The sequence below is a fragment of the Dipodomys ordii genome, unplaced genomic scaffold (genome assembly GCF_000151885.1).
Source record: "Dipodomys ordii isolate 6190 unplaced genomic scaffold, Dord_2.0 Scaffold9, whole genome shotgun sequence".
NCBI classification, from domain to species: Eukaryota; Metazoa; Chordata; class Mammalia; order Rodentia; family Heteromyidae; genus Dipodomys; species Dipodomys ordii.
In genome coordinates, this window is record NW_012267225.1 from 21,221,402 (window position 1) to 21,230,508 (window position 9,107).

Here is a 9,107-nt window from a genome sequence, read left to right on the forward strand (position 1 = left end):
TAACTATAAAACCATTGTCAGTGCTTACTTTCCCTTTTCTTCCCCCATCTTTCATAAACTATACCCAGACAACCAGAGACACTAAAAGATTCTTAGCATCGAAGCACCACTTCTGATACGCCTGGGTTAAATGAAATGTTCCCCAACTAGTTTCCCCACTCGTCATTTTCACTACCAATTTCCATAGTTATGTTTCCCACAGTTTTTGAACATTTTCTGCTTCCTGAGCCCAGAGTCTATCTCCGATGACACAACTCCCACCTTCTCAATGTCTTTCTTCCTTTACTGTCTCCTGCCTGATGAAAGAAAAATCCACATCTTTACTGTAAGTTTTTAGATTAAGTGAATCAGAGCCTTGCTCTTCTTGCTGATGTCAGTGCTGATTATAAACACAGGAAGATGCCGATAGAGCTACTCAGAACTTCTTTGTGTTTTCTCACTTTATAAAAATGAACTCACACAACAACCCAGGAAAGATCTAGAAAGTGCCTACCTTTAGTTCATAGCCAAGCAATCAGGTACATTCAAAGCCATAGAAACAAAGAGACTGGCTTTTTCTTTTTTTTTCTTTTTCTTTTTTTTCTTTTTTTTTTTTCTTTTTCTTTTTTTTTTTTTTCTGCCAGTCGTGGGGCCTGAACTCAGCCTGGGTGCTGTACCTCAGCTCTTCAGCTCAAGGCTAGTGCTCTACCACTTGAACCACAGTGCCACTTCCGGCTTTTTCTGCTCATGTGGTGAGGAATCAAACCCAGGGCCTCATACGTGCAAGGCAAGCACTCTACCACTGAGCCACCTTCCCAGCCCTGGCTTTTTCTCTTGTTTCCTTGCAAAATAAATGAAAGAAATGCCTTTGAAGCAGACTCTCCCTAAGTATTCAGTGTTTTGGCAGGTAAGGGAATGACCCATTGAAGTCCATATAAATAGGAGGAGAAATCTTTCTCAAGTAATCTTCTTTTTTCTTTTTTTTTTTGGGGGGGGGGTCCGGTCGTGGGGCTTGAACTCTGGGCCTGGGCGCTGTCCCTCAGCTCTTCAGCTCAAGGCTAGCGCTCTACCACTTGAGCCACAGCGCCACTTCCAGCTTTTTTCATTTTGCTTATGTGGTGCTGAGGAATCGAACCCAGGGCCTCAGGCATGCAAGGCAAGCGCTCTACCACTGAGCCACCTTCCCAGCCCTAAAGTAATTTTTTGTGGACAAAATGCTATACAAGTGCTGCCAGTGGCTCATACCTGTAATCCTAGCTACTCAGGAGTCTGAGATCTGAGGACCATGCAGTTCAAAGCCAGCCTAAGCTGGCTTTGAAACCCTTACCTCCAGTCAACCACCAGAAAACCAAAAGTGACACTCTGGCTCAAAGTGGTAGAGCACTAGCTTTGAGCAAAAGAGCTCAGGGACAGAGCCCAGGCCTCGAGTAAAAACCCCATGACTGACAAAAAAAAGTATTAAACTCATCCATCACAATTTCAAAGACAGTTTATAGGGTCTATAGTTTTGAATACAAAGTTTGAATAATATTTTGCTTCAAGGATATATTGAAATTGACAAAACATTTGTCTCAGCAAGCTTTACCTTGATACATGTGTAAGACAAAAGTTTTTCCAATTCAATATCTTATGAGTCTTCTGTGTTCTCATGAAGTTATTCAATATTTCAGATAGGAGTGCCAAAAATGTCACCGAGTTCCCAGAGTGGCCATAGTATATGGTCTTGATATTTCCCTTACATGTGGGACAAATAGGAGCAAGATCTTAGGTATCTCCATCTAAGGGAGTGGGGCCTAGCTGGAGGAAGTTACATCGGCGTTGTGCTTGGAAGGAATTGCTGAAATGCTGCCCCTTCCTGCCTTTTTCTTCTTACTTCCCAGCTGTGATAAAATAAACAGTCTTCTTCTTCCATGTGCTCCCAACCCAAAGCAATGGGGTGAAGCAACTATGGACAGAAACATCTTGACACTGAGAACCAGAACAAGTTTTTTTAAGTGGGTCACGTAACAGAAAGCTAACACTGGGCCATCAAAATAGATTAGTTGCTAAGCCAGAAACTAGAAGAGTGAAAACAGTATGTTGTAAAGGGTCCAGCTAATGAAGTCTTTATGGATGAAAGATAGGGAAGCTGTGTATTTGTAGAATATAGGTTTTTATAGCTGAGTGTTCATGGCTCACCCCTATAACTGTAGTTCCTCAGGAGACTGAGATCTGAGAATCAGTTAGAAACCAGGCACCAATTAGCCATCAGAAAACTGGAAGTGGCCGTGTAGCTCAAAGTGGTAGAGCATTAACCTTGAGAAACAAAGCTCAGGCCAGCGTCCAGGCCCTGAGGTCAAGCCCCATGACTGACCAGAAAAATAAAAATATATAGGTTTTATTTTCATAGTAGGCACCTACCATTGAAGATAGTTTGTTGTCCAGAATTCTCAAGAGAAGGGATGCTCTATGCCAGACAGGACCACATGGAGAAGCACCAGGGTTGGCAGGGAGGAAGACACTCTCAAGAGTCAGGGGAAATAGGCAAGGGTGTTTAGAAGGATTTTTGTAGGTAAGGCTGGAAAGGAAGGGTAATGTGGCACCAGACTGGTGGGCTCTAGGGCTTACAGAATGGACATCATTGTCAAGTACACAGTTCTGGGGTGACTGAAGCTGGTAGATGAGTGCCCAGTGACAGGTAGGAGGTTTGCAGTTGAAAGGTGAGCTGTCCTGAAGAATGGGCTGGAAGTGGAAGGGACAGTCCCTCAAAGCAAGACCACAGATTGAAAGCCATCAGAATACAGGGAGGAAAAGAAGCAAAAAGCATGCTAAGGCATCACATGACATGCAAGAAGGAGGTGCTGGGGGTGGATCAGGAAGAGCTGTGCCTTTCTAGGAGTGTTGAGGAGTGCAAGCTCCCTGAAGGCAGGGCTTGTGCCCCAGTGGAGCCCTGTCCCCAACACCTGGGAGAACCAGCTATTTCTGTAAAGAGAAAAGTCAGGCACCAGTGGCTCATGCCTGCAATCCTAGCAACTCAGGAGGCTGAGATCTGAGGTCAAGGTTCAAAACCAGCTCTGGCAGGAAAATCTGTGAGACTCTTATCTCCTATTGAGCATCAAAAGCTGGAAGTAGAGGTGTGACTCAAGTGGTAGAGCACTAGCCTTGAGCAGAAAAAGCAAAGGGACAGTACCCAGGTCCTGAGTTCAAGACCCAGTACCTACACACACACACACACACACACACACACACACACACACGTGAGAGAGAGAGAGTGTGTGTGTAAAAATATGCTAAGACAGCAAGGAAAGCAAAGAAGGAGGCCAAAAGGCTGGGAGTGTTGGTGAAGTCCACTGGACAACTTTGTGCTACAAAAAGGCAACAACACCACAGATTGGAAACCATGGGCTTGACCTGAAGACCATGCAGAGGGCCAGGAGCAGCTGTGGGAAGCATGAAGATAAGCAAGTGAAATTGTGCTCCATGGTGCAGTGGGGTAATCAGCCATCCTTCCAGGAAGGAAGCCTTGGGATTCCAGTAGGAACCTCAAGCCTGGGCTTCCCCAGGGCTGCTCTCAAGAAACACCCACATAGCAGGTATACCTCCAGACAGAAGCTGTGTTCCTGTGCTCACCTCCAAGATGGCAACTGCCTTGGTGTTAGGAATGTTTCAGGTATAAAGAAAACCAACACAAAACAAAACAAAACACAGGCTGGGCACAGGTGGCTCACATCTGTAATCCTAGCTACTCAGGAAGCTGAGATCTGACGATTGAAGTTCAAAGCCAGCCTGGGAAGGAAAGTCTATAAGACTCTTATCTCCAATTAGCTCCAGAAAACTAGAAGTGGAGCTGTGACTCAAAGTGGTAGAGCATTAGCCTTGAGCATAAAGAGCTCAGTGATAGGGCCCAGGCCCAGAGTCCAAGCCCCGCAACTGACACAAAACAAAGTTCTCCTGCTAAGGCTCATCCTTGACAGTCATTTAAAAAATGCTATAGGGCTGGGAAGATGGCTCAGTGGTAGAGCGCTTGCCTTGCATGCCTGAGGCCCTGGGTTCGATTCCTCAGCACCACATAAGCAAAAAGAAAAAAGCCAGAAGTGGCGTTGTGGCTCAAAGTGGTAGGAGCGCTAGCCTTGAGCTGAAGAGCTGAGGGACAGCGCCCAGGCCCAGAGTTCAGGCCCCACAACCGGACCAAAAAAAAAAAATGCTATAGACAGTGGCTTACCAACAGAAATGTGTTTCCTACAGGTCTGGAGGAAAGTCAAGGTCAAGGTGTGTAGAACAGTTTCCTCCTGAGGCCTCTCACTGGTTTGGCTTTATCTGTTGTCTTTATCTCTTCCCTCTCCGTTTCTCTGTTCAAGCCCCTCCAGTAGGGCCTCCAAAGTTCCTTTATTAGGGTCTATTTCATGGCCTCTTTTTTCCTTTGTGCTTGTCCTGGGGTTCAAACTCAGAGTCTAAGCACTGTAGTAGGCTAGTGCTCTACTACTTGAGCCATGGCTCTACTTCCAGCCTTTTTAGTGGTTGATTACAGATAAGAGTCTCATAGACGTTCCTGCCCAGGCTGGCTTGCAACCACGATCCTCAGATCTCAGCCTCCTGAGTAGCTAGGATTATACAGGTCAGCCGTCAACACCTGGCTTCATGACCTCATTTTAATGTATTTACTTCTATGAAGATCGTCTCCAAATTTAGTCACGTTGATAGGTATGGAGAGTTAATACTTCAGTGTATTAATTTGGGGGAAACACAATTGGGTCTATAAACCTGTTTCCTGGAAAATTCAAAACAGGAAGTAAGGTTGACTTTATGCATCCAATTGCAAGATAGCATGAAACAGGTCAGTTATTCTCACTTTTCTATACTCAGTTTTACTAGGACAGAGGCATACTTCAGAATCTGGTCACCTTCACAGCATCTTTTGTGGCCAGCACTCTTGGGCAGGCTGAGCACACAGGGCCAGGCCTAACTGGCCTACAGTCCACCTTCCTGGCCTTCCCTGGGTCTTTGAGCCTCTCTGGGCCTGGCTATGACACCTAGCCTACCTGCTGCCTATTGACTGTGCATAATGATTTCAAAGTATCATATTCTGCAATTGGACTCTGCTGGCCATAGTGAATGACCAAGGCAGCTGGGAATGTGGCTTAGAGGTAGAGCGTTTGCCTAGCATGCATGATGCCCTGGGTTCAATTCCTCAGTACCACATAAATAGAAAAAGCTGGAAGTGGTGCTGTGGCCCAAATGGTAGAGTGCTAGCCTTAAGCCAAAGAAGCTCAGGGACAGTGCCCAGGCCCTGAGTTCAAGCCCCAGGACTGGAAAAAGAACAAGGAAATGACAAAGACCATTACCATGCTGTGTGGTAAAGTGGCTAGCAGGGAGGAAATACAGAGCCTGATGTCTGTGCATGGCTGGCCTCGCTAGCCACAGGACATGAGTTGACAGTAAGGATAGGGGTGGGCAGAGTGGCTCACACCTGTGATCTTAGTACTCAGGAGGCTGAGATCTGCAGATCAAGATTTGAAGCCAGGCAAGAACATTTATAAAACTTTTTTCTCTGGCTAATCACTAAAAGCCAAATGTGGAGGTATGGTTCAAGAGGTAGAGTGCTAATCTTGAGCAAAAACGCTCAGGAACAGTGCAAATCCTAAGACTGGCAAGGAGGAGGAGGAGGAGGAGGAAAAGGAAGAGGAGGAGGAAGAGAAACAACCTTAGAATTCAGTGAAATTCTCAACTCTGAAGAATTGGATCAGAAAAAAATTCTATTTATTAAAAAAGATCCCTTTAGAGAGTGAATCCACATATCACTAAGGTTCTACAACAAGTGTAATGGATCAAAAAATAGGGCCATCTTCCTAGGACACAGCATGAACATGAGGCTGAGGAAGAAGTAAAACCTTCACAGAAAATCTGGGGATATGGTCTCCCCCAAGACACATCCCAGACTAACATCCTCAGTGCATATGATTTAAGGTCTGAGTGCAAATCCCACACACAACCCTAGCTGCACAATGAAGACTGGGCTTCACTCCCTTTGGGGAGAAATAATAGAAATCTGTTTTCATTCTGGTCCTATTCTCCCTCCTACCAGATATGAGTCTAGCTGGGTCTAGCAGTGTAGCTTCTAGTGCTAATTCTGTGATCAACATGAGAATCGCATAGTGGCATGCTGAAGCATGAGGAAGAAATGGGTATCTTCAAGCCTTGACCTGCTGCTAAGAGTGTGTGTGTATGTGTGTGTGTGTGTGAGAGAGAGAGAGAGAGAGAGAGAGAGAATATATGTGTGTGTATACCCTACTGAGGCTTTCAGGGCCTTAAGCTCTTTCAATTTTTTTTTTCTGCTCAAGTTGGCATTCTACCACTGCAGCCACAGCTCCACTTCCAGTTTCCAATTCCAGTTAATTGGAGATAAGAGTCTCATGGCCTTTCCTGCATAGGCTTGCTGGCACTGAACCATGATCCTCAGATCTCAGCCTCCTGAGTTGCTAAGATTACAGGCATGAGCCAACTTTTGAGAGAGTGAGGCAGCCCAGAATGTAGAATTCATTCTCCCACAGTCATTAAATTGTCTTAAATTGATCACAGAAAATTTTTTACTGCAGTGCAGCGGAGGAAATGCATGCTGAAAAAGACAGCGACCAGCTTATAAATTCACCTCCCCCTTTCTAGGAAAGCCTTATTTCTCATTGATCCTTCGATATGTGTAGATTTTCAGTTAAGGGCCTTGTGATTATTTGTTTAGTCTGGACAGTATCTTTCCTTTTTGTGGGTTAGCTTCATTCCATTTATTCAATTTTGTAAAATCTAATTATGAATCAAGAGCTTTAAAAAACATTATGCTATTATTAGACTCAGCTCAATCTCTATAAAATTTTTAATTATGAAAAACTGATGAAAATAACCTGTAGGTTTAAATGTTCTCATTGCATTGCTATTCCAAAATATTGAAATTCTAGCTATTGAAACTCTAAATCAGTAGAAGAGCATTTACCTATATTCAAGCCCTGGGTTTGATCCACAATACTACACACATACAACCACACACATGTTCACACACATATACACAAAGCCTATAACTGACTCATTTAGTCTCAAAATCCACTATCTGTGCACTCAGATTTGGTCAATACTTTTAGGGATCAATTGTAGTTCATTATAAATGTAAGGTTAATTGAACTATTGCAACATTTCAAGTGTTATATATGTATGATAAAGGAGAAAACGTCCATCAATCATTCATTGTTAAGAACTTATCAGAATATACAATTACTTACAAATATTATGTACATTTATGTATTTATTTATTTATTTGCTGGTCCTGGGGCTTTAACTCCAGGCCTGGGTACTGTTCCTGAGCCATGGTGCTCAAAGCTAGCACACTTCTACTTGAGCCACAGTGCCACTTTCAGCTTTTTCTGTGTGGTTTATTGGAGATAAGAGACTCACAGACTTTTCTGCCCAAGCCAGCTTCAAACTTCAATCCTCAGATCTCAGCCTCTTGAGTAGCTGGATTACAGGCATGAGCTACTGGTGCCAGATTTGTGTACAGTTATTGTAAAGAAATGTCTGAAAGTAGGTAATTAAGAAAACAAGAAAAAAAAAAAGAAAACCAGGTGCCAGTTGCTTATACCTATAATTCTAGCTACTCGGGAGCTGAGATCCAGAGGATCACATTTGATGCCATCCTGGGCAGAAAAGTTCTTGAGACTCCATCTCAAAATAACTAACAAAACCATGACGCTGGGGCTGGGAATGTGGCTTACTGGTGGAGTGCTTGCCTAGCATGCATGAAGCCCTGGGTTTGATTCCTCAGTACCATGTACACAGAAAAAGCTGGAAGTGGCGCTGTGGCTCAAGTGGTAGAGCACTAGCCTCTCCACCATGTGTGGCAGGGGCAGCAGTTGGGTAAATAAACTTCTCCTGCCTGAATAGCAGTGGTGTTCTCTTCATTGGCTACCTAACGAAACCTATTTAATATACCTTACACCCAGGTCCTAAGTTCAAGCCCCAGGACTGGCAAAAAAACAACCATGAGGCTGGAAATGTGGCTCACATGATAAAGCATCAACCTAACAAGTACAAAGTCTTGAGTTCAAACCTCACTACTTGTGAAAAATCATTAAAATAAAAAAGAAGAAAACTAAAATGTCTTAAGAGTCACACCAAACCCATATAATGAATTGGACTCTTTTCCTACTTTCATTTTATCTTTTAATTTTTATTATTATATATCAATATAATAATGAGAAATTTCTCACAAAAGAATGAATAAAATCTCTGTATCTATATCTTCCTGTACCTCTATATCTATTAGAGATAGATAGGTAGGTAGGTAGGTAGGTAGGTAGGTAGATAGATAGACAGATAGATAGATAGATAGATAGATAGATAGATAGATAGATAGATAGATAGATAGATAGATAGATGGTTCACATCTATAATGCTAGTTACTCAAGTGGCTAAGATCTGAGAGGATTATGGTTGGAAGCCAGCCCTGGCAAGAAACTAAGACATTTTATCTTCAATTAACCACCAAAAATCCAGATATATAGCTGTGGCTTAAGTGCCCAGGTCCTGAGTTCAAGCTCCATGATTGACAAAAATAAATAAATAAATAAATAAATAAATAAATATAAGACTGACATACTAATATATCAGAAACACAGAAACCAATTGAAGGAGTTTCCCAGAGCAGCAAATAAAGTATTTTTGCCCAGGCACCGGTGGCTCATGCCTGTAATCCTAGCTACTCAGGAGACTGAGATCTGAGGATCATGGTTTGAAGCCAGCCCAGTTAAGAAAGTCTGTGAGCCTCTTATCTCCACTAAACTACCAAAGATGCCAAAATGGAATTGTGACTCAAGTGGTAGAGCAAGAGCCTTGAGAAAAAAGGCTCAGGGACAGCATCAGGCTCTGAGTTCAAGTCCCAAGACCAGCAAAATAAAGAAAGAAAGAACTTTTGGATTATAACAGAGGGTACCATAAACTATGCACAAGTCCACGTGGCGTAAATGAATAATTCTTTAAATTCCTCGGGCATTCTAGTTCCAGGTAATTACACAGGTATGACAGTAGGTGGCAGAAAAGTGCAACTTCCTAGCCCTTAAATTGTTTGCGGAGCTTTCATTTCAAAGAAGACAGACTGGAAAGAAGAAGCA